At 39.7% G+C, this 19,265-nt stretch overlaps 1 long non-coding RNA gene across 1 annotated transcript; it reads right to left on the bottom strand.

Moving 5' to 3' along the window:
• Positions 1-2,033: 2,033 nt before the first annotated feature.
• On the bottom strand, positions 2,034-7,089 carry LOC119902088. Its single transcript, XR_005444290.1, has 4 exons — positions 6,840-7,089; positions 6,645-6,728; positions 3,902-4,169; positions 2,034-2,632 (listed from the first exon to the last, which is right to left on the bottom strand). It is a non-coding gene; the product is annotated as an uncharacterized LOC119902088 (long non-coding RNA).
• Positions 7,090-19,265: the final 12,176 nt, after the last annotated feature.

Here is a 19,265-nt window from a genome sequence, read left to right as displayed (position 1 = left end):
ACTGGTATGCAAAATCATTAGAGATATCCATGATGCTGATAAAGCTCCCTTGTGCTCATGAGATGACAAAGGCCCAGATCTAAGGTGCGTTACACCTTCTCGGGCAGCTCGCAGATGACAAATTTAGAGTTCCAGTAGTTGTGTGGTCTGTGAAGATTCTCAGTCATCTGTCAGAGGTGGGTTAAAATCTTTGCCCTTCATTTTAACCGACCTTTGGTGAGTTGGAGTGCTACACCCACTTAGTCTTGGTTGACAGTACATAAAATTAAAGGCTATAGGGATTGATTTATAAGGGGGTGTTGTGGCAATAAAAACCTGTTTACTTTGGTTTTATAATATATATAAAAACAAAAGAAGAGTCTGTGTCTATTTCCCTATTCTGCTATGATGCCTGATACATTTTTACATACATTTATAGTAACCATGAGGTAAAAAACTGTCAGTAAGAGTTTGAAGCAGCAGATGGTGGGTTGAGGCTGGTCACTGTATGAGCCAGGGGGGGGGAACTCAGCCAAGACACAGAGGCTGTCATGTATCAGCAGCATTTAATGGGATTTTCTGTGATTAAGCCTGCACTAGAACAGTTAATATTTTCGGAAACATGAAAAGTACTGAGGTACTGAGTACTGAGATTTTTCCACTCAAACCTTTTAACGACTTGCAAGTTTATGCTGCATTACACAGAACTGCCAAACATGCCTACTTCCTGTAGCTTCTGCCTGTCGACCTTGAGTGAATAGGCTCATAAAACATATTAAATGTTTAGCCAGCTGAAGGCTGGAAGATTTACTGTCTTCTCCAAGTGCACAGGTTTGGGGGTAGGCTGTGTCCTAAGGAGAATATTTACATCTTTACGCTCCTGGTGAGCAAAGGTCAGGGAGAGGGGTCATGGTTTACCGCTACAGTTACGCTTTTAGGGATCAAAGGGAAACCACCCTTTGACCTTCAAAACTCTGTGTCTCCATGCATCCTCAGAATTCTTTCAAAATCCATTTTTATAAGAACTTTTAGTTGAAAAAGCACAAGAACAAAGTCTGCATACTGTTACGACTACTTTCCCACGGCCTTTCCATCCCTTTTAGCAATTGCCAAATGGCTGTTTTATAGTTCCACAGTACATGAATGCAGACTTTGTTATTGCTCAAATTAAGTGACAGTTCTTTTACAGCCTGTTTGTAATGATAAACGTTTTCCGCAGACACACTGTCTAAGCCTTTGACCTGGATTTCTCTTTTATTACAGCAGCTATCCAAATGTTGACCTTTGTTGCTCAGCAATTTCAGAAAATCAAAGAGAAAAACAGATATGCTGTAAACAAGCAGTAATAAATGTTGTTTGTCTCTTTTACAAGACTCTATTTGCAAGTTGCATCCACATTAACTGAAGGAACACCTACTGTATCAGCAGTTTTCTTTCAGCACGACTGTGGCACGAAACCACTGACAAGCTGTTGGTACATCAAATATTATCAGTGTTCAGTCTCTGTTGGTTGACATCTTCCAGCAGATTGTAACATTGCTCTTGTTCACACAGATATCAAGCTGCAGTAATGACTGAGATTAATTGTTCATGATGGTAAGATACATGAACATGTACAGCTAACCTCAGACATGGCGCATGTCTTCTCGTTTGTCATGACGATATGCTGCAGCCCTTCACATGCTCACACCTGCAATCTCAAGCATCCCATCCGATCTAAACCGGAGCGTGGCGGATCCTGACGTTCCGTTTATGTGCTCCTGTGTGGATGTGCTTGTGTGTGAGAACACTCTCAGTTGAATGAGTCGGCAGAGGAGGGGGATGGAGGGTGTAATCAAGCTGAAAAGATTAGGGGAAGACGAGCTGCTGAGGATTCAAAGGGGGACAGACACTGGTTATATAACCCTAACCCAGTTCTCTCCGCTTCCAAAGACAGACTGTGAGGAAGAAGAAGGAGGATTTACTGAACTGGAGTGAATCCTTGTGCTTAGGCTAAAATGAACCAGAATGAGCTTTGGTTATCTGCATCGGTTCAGATGACAGCAGGTGTCAAATTCTTATTCAAACACTGTTTATTCAGGAGATTACAGATTGCTTTGTGAGAATACATGCAATTCACTTATTCACTGCATAGGAAAATGCTACAACGATGGTTACTGTTATTGACTAGGTGTCCACCTTTCATTATACTGGTTGTACTGGCACAACATATTTCAGGCTCTTCCTGCAACTCTGCAAGTGAAGTGTTTACTCAAGTTTTATTCTGAGTACCTTTGAACACATGATTTGAACAGAAAAAATACAAAGTTGGCTTCATTCTAAGCGTTGATAGTTTTGGTCCTCCATGTGACATGCACGGGCGGGCCTTGGGCCTCGTGACTGGGCTGTTTCTGTCGTTCTCTATGACTGGAGCAGTTTGAGGGCAACATGGAGAAGAAAGCTCCCCACAGATCAGGGGGTAAAGATACAGCGTATTTTGATCAAAACCAACGAGGGTCCCAATAGTATTACTGCAGTGCTCTGCATACCAATGACAGCTGACAATGGGTCCCTCGCCATTCTTAACTGCTCCTTTCACCCTCAGTAAATGGCAGTTTGTTCCAATGGCCGGGCTGTTGCATAACCTCGCTTTTCACGAGCCTATATGTGGGCCCTGGGAGAAGGAAACATACACAGTAGTGTACAGAGAGAGAATAAGAGAGAAATAACAGTGTGACCACCAGGACATAGCTTGGTGTGAACAGCATTAATACAGGGGCCAAATCAATCACTCTTTCCTATATACAGCCATTTACAAAGCCGATCAATGCTGCTTCAGTAATGCTCCACTGCGATGCATACGGTGTGGCCTGTTTCTCTTCACCTCGACTGGGTGTCTTTGACCTATTCTGTGAATGTTATCCTTCTGCATGTGGCCCTCTGTTTAACCAAGCAAATCAATAGACAGATCGACAATAGAACGGTGGTGTGCCAATATTTAATGTCAACGACTGGTCAAATATTCAACTTGTGAGTCCAACAAGCCAAAATAAGATATTGTGTTGAGTGGGCTGTGCAGTGAACCATACTGAGGGGGAGTCGCACATGATTTCTAGAGCAATGTGAATATTACATCCCTGGTGTCTGGTCAGGGTAGCGTGAACAGTACAGTGTGTTTTTATGAATTATTAAATTATGTTTGATGAGACAGCTGAATGCTATGGTTACAGAACAAAAAAGCCAACTGAATACTGTATGGGGATATCCTGCAGTGTTAAAGTGGTACCACATGTTGGTAAACAAGATGTGGTACCACTGGATGCCAGCAGAGGCCCCCCTTGTTCAAAAAAATACAGGGACAATGAATGAATAACACTTGTCCACAGCAGACTGCTTTGGACCGGTTTCAGTGCTCCACTTTTAAGGTAGATTGTCATACTCTAAAATTCAACATTAGACTCAGCTGTCAGCTCTTTCTTACTGCACCACAGGGGCCTTGACACAGTTTACCTGCTGCTCATTACTGCACTGGCTGGTGAATCACCCCTGATTGTTTTATATGCAGCAGTTGAACATGCGCAAAGGGAACTCCCATGATGTGTTTTTCCAGGAAAGACAATCTTCTGTCATTACAATGCAGTGCATATAGCTACTTATTGTGCGTTTGTCCCAGCATGCTGTTATGTGTCCTTATGTGGTTTTGTAATGCTATGATAATAGTCTGCCATGTGGGTCCTGTCCAGTTCACCACTTAAATATATATTGCATGGAATAATAATGACATGATCAGTAAGAGGAGACGGTTGAGGAATGACCCTCGATTAAATGAAAGGCCTCATCTCAGAATCCCTAAGAGCCATGTGTTGCGTATTAGGTATTCACTAAGTCTCCTTTAAATAAATAATGACAGGCTGATCTTTGGAGCACTTGACAAAATACCCACCGTGCAACTCACTACCAACATCAACCTAAAGTGACTAAAAGTCCCTTTCCTGTTGGAAGAAAAGGTCTGATTTAGTAGTTTGCTGGTAGACACTGGCCACCTGTGGAAGAGAGGAAGCCCTTCTCGCCGTACGTCAGGCTGGTTTCACAGCAGAGAATCGGTTTGCCATGGCAGCGGCTATCGGCACCCACAGCACTGTGGGGGCCGGCCGGCCTGTGTCAGCACTCATTACCATCCGCTGCCTTAGTGGATGTCTCTTCCAGGAGTCCTTTAGAAAGACATAAAAGAGAGATGCTTTACACTTTAATGACTTTCCCACAGTGGCTCTCTAAAACAACAGCTCCCCTTAAATAGCTGGGCACTGCTGAGGCTGGAAGAGAGTCCCCACTGCTCAACAGAGGAAGGGAAATACTGAGTCCACTGTCTGTCCACTCGGCAAGGCCAGCCAAAGGGGGGGATAATCAGGTCTTTATGCGGCATGGGGCCTACAGGGTACAGCCTCAGTATTGTCTCCACAACCCCCTCCCTTATCCGGGTTTAATTGTTCTCCTCCAACACATGGTCACGTTGCAAAACCCCCACAACCCAAACTAGGGTTTGTGCATCTACTTCCCCCAACACACCCTGACCCATTAGCCAGTGGACGTGCAGTTTAAAGAAAACAGATGGGGCTGTGTGTCCTCTCACGTGCAATTTATTAATTATTATATTTTCCAGGTACGTGTTCTTGTTTAGATCTTCTGTTGGCAGGTTTATAAAAGTAAACATCCAGAGCTGTGATTTAAGTGGCTGACTATGATCACATGGCCACTGTCTCCTTCCAAAAATTTGTTTTGTTGGAGTTGAATGTTGACAGAAGAACAAATGGACAACCCAAATGTCACACTGCCAGTGTAATGGTGCAAATGGAGCAATGTCGCTCCAAATGTAACATTAAAAACGCTATACACATGTCAGCACCACAAGATAAATGTTAATTTCAAAGCCAGTTACATAACCACTGAGATGTATGAGGTAGAGTACTGTTTCTCCAACTTTAATCTCCTGTAAATTTGTGAAAACAGATGACTACATTGTTGCTATAAATAGGTATTTTTCAGTGATTCAAATATGTTGAGTCTGTGGCCAGTATTTGCTCTGATCTGTGTTAAAATGTTTTACTTCCTCTAAATTATGCAAAGCACTTTGTAAAACCTGGCTAACAAGACCAAGAAACATTTCCATATTTTTTGTATGATCAGTTATTCTTTGACTGATTCATCTGTGTATAAAATAAAATAATATTATATAAATTCTGAAAAGTTACAAGGCAATATCTTTCAGATAGAAATGATAAGAAAACAATTCCACCAAACCACCTGTGATCAAATCAAGTCAGTCTACTGGGAGGTAAGATAGTTCCTCGAGTTGCACACATTATGATGTGTCATCACAATTTACATGAATAACTAACAAACGATACTAATTTTATCCACGACTTTGAGTGAATAATTCTCTCTTTCAGATGCATGTTCTATCTGCTAGATGTCAGCAAACAAAGCCCTTTTAAAGTGGATTACACCCAGTGATGACATGTGTTGTAAAAAATAATCTCCTCTGTAGCTGTAAATCCTCGCTGAGCCTGCTGTGTTTGTCTGTGTATACTATAACTGATCATGAGGGTATATGCTCTGTCTAACCATTCTGTTACTGTATTACTGACAATTTACAAATAAAATGTCACATTATTTCTGTTATCTAAAAAACTTGTGTGATGGACAGATGACTTGCCCAAGATGTTGCCCTGTAACCTGACAAATGCATGCTGGGAAATGCCCTAGGACCTGCTTTTATCCCAAATAAGAAGGGAGATTGAATGATGAGGAACTAATGAACTATATACATGTTTTATTTAATCTTGTTATTATTTTCTTTTTCTTGCTGTTTCAGTTTATTGTGTCTACATTATGTATCTGTTTTGTTGAACTTTTCAGTTTCTTAATTGTGGGAAATGATTGAAAACTAACACACACACACACACACACACAGAGGTATATATATATATGTGTGTGTGCGCGTGTGTGTGTATATATATATATATATATATATTAACAAAAAAATGTATAGACTCATTCATTTTGAATGTTTAAGGATTTTTACCCATAGGCCTACTAGTGACATAGAAATTAAATTACATGATCCTCAGATGATGACTGACTTTTTGAGGTTTTACATTTGTAGTTTTTTTGAAATGTCTAGACCTTCATGTCCCCTTCAGGATGAATTGTAATACTTTGGCGATCCCTTATCATTTCCTCTTGCGCCATCATAAAGTTAAAATGTCAATTTAATGTCCAGGACTCGTTTTATGACGACAACTTATACCGTTCCCACCAGCCTCACATGTACTTTGTGTTTAGTGATAATTAGCAAATGTTAGCATGCTAAAATCATGAACATGGTAAACATTATACCCGTCATTGCGAGCATATTAGCATGCTGATGTTAGCATATAGCTAAATCCACGACCTTACATCGCTGCTAGCGTGGCTGAAGATTCTTTCTTTCTTGTTCTCACACTGAAGCATAAGAGCATGGGGGCAACACAAACAATAGGGACTAAAAGAAGAAAGTATCGAGAGTTGACAATTTCATCACTGATCAGGATGTGAAATCAAGGCCCTGGTCAGACCAGTTATCGTGCTGATGCCTGTTCATGTTCAAGTTTGTTTTGAATAGGTGTTAGCAGTGAGTATTTACCCACCTGAAATTAAACAAAACTCAACTCCTCTTCTGTTCCATATCTGATTACATGTATTCATCTGTTGGAGTCCAAGCTGAAGAAAGACTGAGAGGACGAAGGAAAGAAAGATTTGCATGAAACTGGAAACCAGGCATTAGGATGTGTAATTGAGATGGCACACATCCAGGCAGACATCGTAAATAGATAAATTGTCACCTGGCCATTCACAGTTCAAACCAAATTTTTCTATTCTTTTTTAGAGATTTGATTGCCTCCAAATAAGACACAGCATGATGCATAATATGATCTGAGTAAATTAGCTTTGTCCTGTGTAGTGGGACTTTCAGCGTTTATTAATATGGCTTTACAACTGCTGTAAAAGGCAGCCAGCTTTACTGGTTCACAGTGGAAATAAAAAAGGCCAGACGCCACAAGGAAGCAGCTGTTTCCTCGACTCTCCCTGACTTGTGGCATTGACTCAGCTGAGTCATGAACAAAGTCACCTCCCTTCATGCTCATACTGCTTACTTAGAAGTCTGACGCTGTGAAGACGCTGGAGGTGGGGTTTGTTTGTCTTTTTTTTCTTCTTACATGTTTGTTGATGCCATTACTGTGTAGATATAAAAAAGGGGAAGGTAGTATGCACATCTTTGAGTCCTGAAAAGAAAGTTTGCAGACCTTCAGATTTTAAATTTGAGATAACTCTGAGTATCTTAAATCATGCATTTAAAAAATCTATCAATTATCTTTTAAATTGTCATTAAAATGTTCTAATTAATAATTACATGTCACAGTTGTGGTTTTGAAATAATAATTTTTTTCATCAGTGCTGTGGAGATGTCTCTCTTTCATGTAAAGAAAAGCAGGAAATGTTCCATTTGATAGCAAAAGTTATACTAGGTCTACAGAGCAGTAACAGGTGCTCTAATTAACCAGCTATCATTTTCAGAGGTGTGAATTTATGAAATTTGTGAAATTTATTTATCTACATACATATCTTACATATAATATGTACACATAGTTAATTGTAACGCTAGCTAACGTGTTAGCAAATAGCTGCCTACTTACCAGCAGACACAGAGCAACATTCATTTGGTATCTTGTTTCTGGCCACCAAAAGTAAGTCTCTCATTTTATTTCTGTTCTCAGCCAACTCTCAGGACCAATGTCTGTCTCTTTAGTTTGCTAAATGTGTTTTACTTAGTTTGTCACTAACTTTGTCTTTCTACCATTTGTCAATATTAGTTTTCATGCACATTTTCAATTTGTGAATAAATGTTTTTTTACTCCCTTCAACAACAACATAACAAAATCAGTTCACAACCTTCACCCCCAATCTCTATCAGTGTGTTTTATGTAAGTTATCATATTTTGTCTTGGGGTCTGTATGTTCTGTTCTTCACCCAAGTTACCATCAATATGAAGCTTTTGTTTTGTTAACCCCCCCCCCCCCCCCCCCCCAAAAAAAAGGTTGCTGGCCTCCGCCAAAAGAGGTGGAATATTCTTTATATCAATGATTAAGTTACCATTATGTATTTTGTTAGGTAGCTAGCTAACCATAAGCTTTCATTCAGGGATCAACTGGGTTTTGGAGTGTGGAGTGTGCTGTCAGGACTTCTGGGGTGCCTGGGGCTAAGCTAGCTGTTTATGGTAAGTAAATACATCCAAACTGTAGGCAGGTTGCTTGTTAAACCACATGTCCTTTTTCCTTTCACTGCACATTATGAGGCAACATATCTGTGTAGACGCTTTGGAATTGTTGGAAGGAACTTTTGATTGAGCTGGGCCGAGTAATGAGAGTAATAATATAATGTAACTAGCTACATGGAGCTGCAGAGTTGGGTTATAACGTCTAGTTAAATATAAGCAATAAACCTTCACATTACACAGAACAATTTTATTTATTGTTAATATAAATATGGCCTACAGGTCATTAGAAGTTTGAGTGTTTTTTTTTTTTTTAGAACTTTATGAATCTTTTCATCATTTAATAATGTAATTACATACAATTTCATGCCCAAGACACTTTCTATCTGATATAACTGTTCACATAGAGGGAAATTGTTTGCCTATTTCCAAATGTAATGCAAATTTAAACCACATTTCCAGACAATTTGCATGAAATGAAATGAAATGATAATTTCCATCTGCCTCTGCTACGTGAATATTAGGAGTTGAGCAGATCGATTTGGAGCTGTAGTTTGCCAGCTGGGTGATATCAAACCACTGCAAAAGAAGAGGGCGCAACAAGGTGACGTAATTAAATGTCCGCCAAACTTTAAATGAAGGAAAACATGATCAAATACAGCATTTTTGTGTGTAGGGAATGTTAGTCTCCTCATCGCGCCATGTCAGTCTGATAAATCATACACTTCACGTGAATCATTATTCATCCACTAAGTCTGTATCATTTGCACTTGTCACATTTTAGTTTTATGGATTTACCAAGCAATTTCTAAATTGAAAATGCACATAAAATTAGATGGGTGGAAACTCACTTATGGAGAATATTGAAAACACCTCAACTGGCAAGTGACATCTCTTCAAATATGACACTCTCCCCCTTATTTGCAAGTTAGTTTAACTGTAGTGTTTTTCTTTGTAGTTTTATATAATGTTGTCCTTGAGTTTAGAGCACTTTCCGCAGAGCTCAAAGGCTTTGTGAGATGCCAGGATAACTGTGCCCGGTGTCAGTGTCATTTACCCTGTGACTGGCATATGGCAAGCCATGTGACGCAGCCAGCATGATGGTGAGATCAGCGTAATCAAGACGCCATAAAGAGACACTGGTTTCACACAACCAGGCGATGAATGGCTCCTGTCATTTCATCTTCAGATCACTGGCTCCCCTCGCAACTAATACAACATTACAAAACAACACTATAAAATTTGATTTGATATAATGTACCCTCGATGATGAAAAAGACCAATGGAGACGAGGAGTGTGCTCAAGGAGTTTTGAGCACTTGTTCTATTTCCAAATATCCTCAGTGAGTTAATCCTCCACGAGCTTTCTATACGTTGAATAGGTGAAAGGTTCTGCCATCTCTATACACAGCCCAACAAAATATTGATCTAGTGTTGGAATGTTTAGTATTTCTTCTCTGGTTTTACAGTGCACCCTGTGCTCGCTGCCCTCCACTTGGTTCAGTGTTTGCCTGTGCAGAGAGCACAGTCAAAGAGGCTTACAGCCATCCGCTCGTAATGAGGCTTTGCACACTCCAGGACCCCTGTCAAGAACAATGACTCAGCTGTGTGTGGCCTTATTCTCTTTGGTGTCGTAGAACATACGGAAAGCTCTGTTAGGGGGTCAGTGGAAATGTAATAAGTCCTCAGGGGTTGTCTATATATTTCTGTAGTGTTACGGTCACAGATCAAACACGGTTGCATGTTATTTATTGGACAGACTGCATCAGGAACACAACGTACTCAGGTGTTTCACAATCCGTTCATCAAAGGTACAAAACTTGGATAAAGTTTTGGGAAACAATAACAGAAAACAAGCTTCATGTATTCAGATTTTCTCATTCTGCTGTACAGCAGATTACATTTTAGTTTTAACAGATCACCAGGCCAGTGTGCCTGAGTCTTCTTATGTTTGAAGTTTGAAAGAGGCTTTAACCACTCGCCTAATAATGGAGCTATTGAGATCTGATGGGGCTTTCGAACAAACTGAACCCATGCAAACAAGCCCCTCTTACATAAACAGCTAGCAAGTCCAATTATCATACAGCCACAAACAATGGGCTTCCAAGTTGAATTTCATAGTGTCGGAAATGGTTTGGACTTTGTCTTATGATGTGTCACCCTGCCTTTCACTGCAATGTGTGTGTCATAAAATCAAAGCTGCAAATGATATCTCTCTGCAACGAAGTATACATGTTTTTCATGTAGTGTTAAAAAGAAACAATACGATTAAAAAATAATCTGATTTCAAAGCATTTCTGATTTCAAGGGATTTTGAGGCACACACAGTACATGTAGGCCTACCTCACTGCACTTTAGTACAGTTTTTATTCATCCTGCAGTTAATTCTTAGTCTAATTAGAGAGTGCAAAGTTATTGATTAGATTTCTTAAACAGCTATGGCCACATTGACATGCTGGTTATGTCAACACCGACCTTTTCTAAGTAAGGCTGCAACTAATGGTTATTTTCATTGTCGATTTGTCTGCCGGTTCACCCGTGGTGATGTCCAAACAACAATACAAAACCCAAATAAATTTAATTCAAAATTAAATAACACACACACACACACACACACACACACACACACACACACACACACACACACACACACACACACACACCACCACCACCACACACCACACACACCACCACACACACCACACCACCACACACACACACACACACACACACACACACAATTCTCATTCACAGTTCTGGAAACATGAAGAGGCCATTTGTTGTCTTTGTGTTTGTGTTTTAATTAAGATGGCTCATGCTAAATGTCTCTTTCGCTGTGTCCATGTGCTCCACCGTAGCAGGGAAAGTTAAATAATAGTGCCTTCAGTTTGTACTCAATGTTGCACCCCAGAGAGGAACAATCAGATGCTTCTAGCCTGACTCGGTTCGGGTCGAGTCGGGTGATGTTACACGGACAGGCTGCTGTGTGCCAGCTAAATGAATTGGGTTCATGAAGGACAATTCCTGTTTTATCTCACTGTCCCTCTTGACAGTTCCTGTGCCACAATGCGCTGCTCTCCAGAGATACAGTTCCCACGGTATGATGAGCAACTTGGGACACACTGTGTCGATAATAGTGTAAGGGAGCACCAGTGTGTGCTTTACCTGAGTGTCTGTTTGGCTGCCTAGCATGCAAGGGAACTGATTTAATGACGCCCAGAGAACAGGGATGAGGAAACTTTACACCTGTTTAAAAATGCCACTATGAGAGTTCAAAGGTCTGGTGAAGCTGTAGCCATTTAGACAAGGTTTTGGCACGCTATTATGAAAACTTTCTTTGATAACAAAGATGATGTGAAATGCAAGGAAGTTGGCCCAGACAAGGAAAAAGATCATCTAGGTCAAGGTGTGTGTTTTTCCAGACACATGCTTTCATGCTTTTTGGGTTACAGTTGAAAGTAAAGAATTTCCATATAGGCAATTTTATTTTTATTTTATTTGTGAACGCTTTCAGTCTGGCACAGGCAATCTCTCCTTTCAGTTTTAATTTAGACCAAACATGAACAGATTTCAGTTTGTCAAGAGTTAAAAAACTCTTGAATGAATCAACTAATGTTTGCAGGAAATTTGATTAGCCTAAATGTTCGGTTCCCATGAAAGTTGAGGGGGCATTTTGTTTCAGATGTATAAAGTATGTTTTATCACAGTTCTGCTGTTTTCAATTAAACCAAATGAAGGCTCTGACATTTCCCTGCATTTTTTTTCATCTTGCAGTCTTTGAGTCTTGCACTATATGTATATTTTTGTTACAGTTTAGAACAGCTACTATACATAGCTGGTCCTTTAATGTCAATGTTAAGCATCACTGAAATGTTAAAGAAGGAAGGAATAAATACGATGCAATATAGATAATTAAACTGTGACCATAATTTGACCAGATTTTGGTTTGCTTTGCCTGTTGCTAAACCTTTGCTGCTTCTGCGCTGATGTGGCACGAGTAGCTGTTGGGTCCATCATGCGGTGCATACGTGTAATATTCCTGATCAATGCCACCTTGAAGTCGCCCCTTCGTTCTGCAAAACCCCCTCTCCTCTGGCCACTGGAGGGCAATCCCTAGCTTCAGAGTTCACACTTTGAGATTTCAAATTGTGCACCTCAAAGGAAAGAGTTGAGCAGGATGAATTGTACCTCTTGGGGAATTTCAAATTAGATATATATTTTCTAAACATCATCAGCTATTTTATGTGTCAGGCATGATGTCCATTATCTACATCACTTCATCACACTAGTTCATCCAAAAAACACTGTCTGGCATTGTAATTGTTGTTGTTGCTGTTGTTGACAGTTCTCATTTATATCAGATCCACAAGATCCATAAAGGTTTATCATTTCTTCTCTGTCCCACTACCAACTTATTTCTCATGGAAATAAGCACATTATCATGCCTGTACCTAAAATGGACAGAGACAGATTAAAAGTATTTAGGCTGATTAATTTAACAGCATGCAGCCAGACAGAACAATATTTATTCAGTAGCTATTAGTGCCGTCCTTCTGCTACTCTACCAAGCTCTGGAGAAATTGGCAGGGTGCTTAAGCATAAAATGGAAAGGAACTCACCAGTGCCTCCAAGATGTTAATTTTTGTGCCAAGAATGGGGGTTCCCTCTTCTGCCTGCGAATAGACACACACAGTGGTTTGATACTGGCATTAAGGTGTATAAAGATGCTACAACTTTGTTTGGCAAGTTGGTGAGATGAACAAACTCAAAACAACATTTGATGCAAACCCATATCTAAACTTTTTAGACATTTACTGGTGGAGGTCATTAGCCTGTGATTTACTGGACAGACAGCAAGTTACTGTCAGTGTATCAGATCATCCATCAGTCGGTGTTTATGCAGTTCACAATCTATCTTTTCAGTGTCACATTGCTCTCCTGTAGACTTGACAAGTGGTTTGTAGTTTTCTACATTATGGAAAGCAGAGCTGCTACATTGGATTCCAGTGGTGACAAGTGTCAAAATGTCCCACGTAAGTGCTACTTTCACAATCAATTCGAGCACTTCTCCACTGTACATTTGTATCTGTAAGCTCAAAGCAGTCAGGAGTTGTTGTTTTTTACTCTGCTTCTAATTCAGAGAGTCCTCAGCATGTGCAACCATGTCCATTCATGTCCACCTCAATATACTGTATTTCAGGGCAGTGTGAAGAAATGCACATCGCTTGTGAAATATGAGCCTTTGTTTCTCAGTACAAGAGTCCTGTCTGTTGAGCGAATGTTATGGAAGATTTTTGAGACATCCTGTTGACAAACCAACAAACTAACAGGTGCAAAAACATAACTGCCTCAGGGGGAGGAAATAAAGCTTGCTCTTGCATTTTTATCAGTCCTGTGCCTCTGAGTTCTCAGAGTGAAGTTCCCAGTGCAGTAAAATTAACATTTGGTAAATTAGAAGTGAAAGTGTCACATGACAGTTGTACAAGTAATAACTACAAACGGCATCAGACATGAAAATACACTAATGTTTGCATTATAACACAGATAAACTGATAAAAAATGTTTTTATCTAAATTGTTGCATGTCCCCCTCTCCTTAGTGTGCTTTATGAGCAGATAAAAGTTAAACATCTGTGGGAAAGATTTTGATCTGTCTATACACCCTGTAATCTCAGTATTTTCACCTCGCTGCTGACGTAGGTTGTCTCACAGAGACAGCGGCTCTGCTTGGCTTTTCACAATAGTGATTATCAATGTGATATGTACTTTATTTACTTTGTAAAGACTGGGCCTGAATCTGTATAGCACGTTCAGAGGTGCCCTCAAGGTTAGTGCTTTACTCAAAGGCACAGTGAGTGGTGTGAAGTCAGATGGGGTTGAAGCTTGCCTCACATGCGATGATGATGAGAACAGGTGGATTAAGACAATAAAGTTGGCAATGATGATTCCTTATTGTTGTTTATATAGCAATTCGTCACGAAATCCACATATAAATCTTCAAATAAAAATTTTTAAAAATAGATTATTTAGATTTTAGTCCCAATATGCGTATTCGCAGGGACGGGCAAATATACATCGAAATGTAATTTAAGATACCAAATACCCTAATTTTAAACATACCAAAATAAACTACAGTATTTTTGTATTTCAAAAATACTAATAATACTTTCCCAAGGGATCATGAAATAACTTTGCAAACCTTCAATTGGCCTATGTGATGTATCCCTTCACCAGTACACTGACTCAGCTGATTAAGTGCAATGTTTGAGCAACAGCTCTTGTTTTTCTCTGCCTAATGAGTCATGGGAAAAATCTGACATAATGCAACCAATTAACAGATCAAATGTTCACTTGTCCCTGTGATGAAGTTTAGTTGACCAACAGTTCAGTGTTTAAATAACAAACATAAACATAGGCTGGAAGTAGCAAGCTAACGTTAACTGTGAGGGCTGCTATTCGGGTTAGGTAGTACGTAAATTGATAAACGATTTAGCTTAGGTTAGTAAATCGAACACAAAAGCTTATCAGGAACTGATAATTGTAGCAATTTATGCTAAAAATTGATGGAAAGGGTTGATCACCCTGAACTTCTTCTTCGGGTCTGGATCAATTTTCTGTTCTGATCTCAACAAGTCTGGGCAAATTACTGAGTAGGCACCAATCAGAGGCAGCGTTTTTATGATGTCATCACAGACTCCTCAAAAAAAATTACAGTATTTTTAAACTACAAAATACAAAACACTATTGTTACAAGTATTTTGATACAAAATATGAAGCCATTCTCATCAACCCTATCAAGTTACAAAATCCTATTTTCTATTTCAAATGCTATTTTAAAATGATGTATCATAAATTCTGCCCATCTGTTCGTGTTCGAACAGCTACAAACACTTCAACACTTCAACCTTGCTTGTTCAACCATACTCAGGCCTTTTTTGTATTTGGCCTGTCTATTGCATGTTTTCTTAGGCCACACATGTGTTGTCTAATTAATGAGTGTGTTTCTGATTATTTGACTTTTTATTTTTCTGAATGCTGCATATGTATTGACAAAGCAGTGAAGAGGTTTCTTCTGGGCTCATGTTTGCAGTGCAATGAGCTCTCTGGGCAACTGTACAATTTATTATATATATATATATATATATATATATATATTAGTTTTAAAAAACTAAGAAGGGTTCAAAATTAATACATACTTGTCTGTAACTTACGTATTTGGATATTAATAATAGTACTAATAGTGGCAAAATTATCAACATGTTCAAGAGTGGTTTGGTAATAACTTTGGTTTTTATTTTTAGAAATTGCATTTATAGTTGTTGTTTTTTTAAATAAAAAATATACTACATTAAATGTATAAATGTATTGTACTTATTGCATGTTGTGTCTTATTGGTGGTTATTTTGTTTTTATAATGTATGTCTCTGGTAATTGCTGTCAATAACAGCTACATATGTGAAGTATGCATAATTATTACTTCTGCTGTTGATTGCAGATTGTTATTCATGGGAATTTATAATATTAAAACAGTTATTAAATTATTCAATAATGGCTAACATCCCCATTATAGCAAGTCAGATGTTCAAAATTTGGCTTCAGAGCGTCTTTTCCACACCCAGCTCTCATTCTGTTCACACAGGCTTTGACACATGCTTTTCAGCTTCAAAGAGGACTAGACATGCATCTGTCCAATCACAGGTTTCTCAGCAGTCTGCTGCACTCCCACTGCTTCATGACCCTAAAACCTCTGTCCTCCATTGCAGTGATCCTATTACTCTGAACAGGCCGCAGACGGACATCAAGAACACAGCCTTATGGGAAAATGCGTCATTCCTGTCTGCTGTGCATCATTCTGTCTTGATTACTATCCGTGGATTAGAAGAAAATTGATTCACCCTGATGAGTAGCAACACAGCAGTTTTTATTCTTTGCCTCTGCTTCGCTCATTTACCCTCATTTACCCTACGTGTTGTTGTGTCTCAGTGATGCTGGACAGCAGTGTGTGCTTAATGTGCTGAGGAAAATAAAGGATTTGCTGGGATTAGGCCCTTGCAACAGACTAAAGGCAGTAGGAAACTTGCTGTGGCACCATCAGATACATGATCAGCCCTTAATCTAACAGGAGCTCAAGGGGGGTGTGGAGGGTTGGAAAGGGCACTGCTTTCGCGTAATCATTTTTAAATCTCTGGGTTAGAGGGAGGCCTCAAGTGTTCAGTGAGTGATTTATCCGCTGTTGTTGTGCAGGCAGATTGCAAGAATCTGACAAAAGATGCAGTAAATTGCATGACTGCATTGGCATGCCAGAATGTGTGTGAGGACTGAGGTCAGTCTGAGGTGGCTTTCTTACTCTGACACACTGTTGGCAGTTATGCAACAAAGCAACCAGTCTGTTTCTGTGATTTGAATCAGCACTTGATGGGAACAAAGATTACTAGACTGAGCCTGGTTCATTTTCATGTAAATTATGTGTTTGTCTGTTAGAATATGAATGAGAATACCAAACAAAAGTAATCAAAAATAAATCACTTTTTTCAGTGGAAACCCATTTAAAGGTTCAGTGTGTAATATTTCGGAGGATCTACTGAAATAAATGCAATATAATATGCATAACTATGTTTCTATGTATTACATTTTTGATTTGTGCAAAATCACATATTGTATATGCATATATTGCAAACACGTAACGTAATGTAAAAAAACTATTAGTTAGTGAATTAGTTCTTACTTAATAGCACATGAACACACACTGAAGTCGGAAGAACGAAGAACAACTCGGGAAATAGGACCATATGAGGAGCACGTGGATGCACAGTAAGCTGTTGATTGCAATTTGCAATCCTCACCACTAGATGCCACTAAAACTTACACACTGAACCTTTATCCAGTAAATACACATACAAATGATCAAATTTGGCTGTGCATACAAATGCACAGAGCAGAGGACACATGAACATGTTGTAATTCGAAGAGAGAAAAACTGTTGTTTTAACAGAAATATAACAGGTCCAGCAATTCTTTATATGCAGTTACACAACTATCACAGTGAAGATGATACAAATTTGGTGCAACAATCCTTCAAAGACTTTGGCTAAGGTGACAACCTCTTGTTTAGATTTGTTTAAGGGTTATTCCAGGAATTTAGATGATTTATGATTGCACAAATTTGGGGTAGTGACAAGAGACAGATTTGTTTGTTCACGAAAAGGTTCTGTGGCAGGCTGGCTCTCCTCAGCTTCCTCAGGAAGCAGAGGCATTGTTGTGCCTTCCCAACGAAGTGGAGGTGTGTATAGCCCCAGAGAAGTCCTCAGTAATGTGCGCCCCCAGGAATTAAAAAACTGGAGACTCCGTAGCCACTGGGCCGAGTTCTCCTTGTCTTCCTAAAGTCCATCACAATCTCTTTAGTTATTAATAATAAGATTGTTGGCAAGACACCAGGCTGTCAGGTTTTGCACCTCATCCCTGAATGCTGACTCAACATTGTTACAGATCAGGCCCATGACTGTTGTGTCATCTACGAACTTGATAGTGTTTAATATGTGGACAGGTCAACAATCATGGTTGAAGAATAGGGGTTGTATACTTTCCTAACCTGACAGTCTGGCGGCGGATGGTCAGAAAAACCTGAGTTTAGTTGCAAATGATTGTGTTCAGGCTCACAGTGTGGAGTTTAGACACTAGTCTGTTGGCAATGACAGTGATGGTGGCTGCAGTGAAGTCCAAGAAGAGCATCCTGACGTCCGTATCCAGCCTTTTCCAGTGATCAAAGGTGGCATGGAAGGCTGATTGCATCCTCTGTTGATCTGTTTGCCCAGCAAGCAAACTGGTGCTCGTCCAAGGTCACGTTTGATGTGGGGCACAATCAGCCTCTCTAAGCATTTGGCTGTCACTGGGGTGAGTGCGATTCGGTGATAGTTGTCATCACACTTTTTTGCTTGGGGACAACCACGTAGGTCAGGTAGCGGTTGAAAATGTTGGTAAAGACCTCTTCTAGCTGGTCAACACATGCCCGAAGCACACACCCTGGGACGCCACCAGGTCCAGTTGCTTTCCTTGCATTTCCTGTGCAGTGATCTTCTAACCTCATTGATGTTTAGTGTCAGTCCATGGCAGTCTATCTGCCTCCCTGCTGTTGTTATCTCTTTCCAAGCGGGCAAAGAACATGTTAAGGTCCTCTGCCAGTGAGTGGTTACAGACAGGCTACCTTTCATTTTATAATCTGTAGCTGTGTTTTGCTGTTTTAATGCCTTGTTCGAGATTAGCTCTTGCTAGACCATAGGCTGCAGTGGCATTAGCTCTGTAAGCAGCATTTCTAAGCCTTAGCAGCTTGCTGACCTTTTTGTTCATCCAGGGCTTCTGGTGAGGGAACACCCGGATTTTCTTAACAGACATTTTCTACACAAAAGTTAATATAGGAGAGGATTGATATTTTCAGCAAAAGAATCCAGCTGGGGGCACATCACGCGGGGGGTTAGTTCAGTTGTTTGCTAATAGCTGAGTCCATTAGCGTGATTAGTGTTAACCCAGCATTAGCATGCAATGGTATGTAAACCGCCATTGCAGAAAAGACACTAATTGCTAGAATGTGCTGCTTTCACAATGCAATCATTATATAATCATCAAATTATAACCATCATGTGAGCTTTGCCTTTTTATGTCGTCTCACACATGAGTAATTACAGAACAGTTTCAGTGTTCTTTTGCGTTATGTAAGCATGGATGGTAGAGAACATGTTAATTATATGAATCGGTACAAAATCCAGCAGCTTTACACTGAGGGTCAGTGTGTTTAATGTGCCTAATTGTGTATGTAAAATCTGCTCATGTGTTGTAGCACACAGACTCACACATGCATCCTGAAGATTACATAAACCCAGTCTTGGTCACCATTATGGAAGGTAATCAGTAAGTTTGCAGGTGCAAAGCAGAACATAATTCAAAATATGTTTATTTCTGTAATGATTACCAATCTAACCGTTGTCTGTGAAGGTTCTCAGTC

Source organism: Micropterus salmoides, unplaced genomic scaffold (assembly GCF_014851395.1).
Source record: "Micropterus salmoides isolate LMB-PRFRI ecotype aquatic unplaced genomic scaffold, ASM1485139v1 Ms_hic_scaffold_14, whole genome shotgun sequence".
Lineage (NCBI taxonomy): Eukaryota > Metazoa > Chordata > Actinopteri > Centrarchiformes > Centrarchidae > Micropterus > Micropterus salmoides.
Note: the sequence above shows the minus strand (reverse complement) of the source record. Positions and strands in the feature narration are given on the sequence as shown.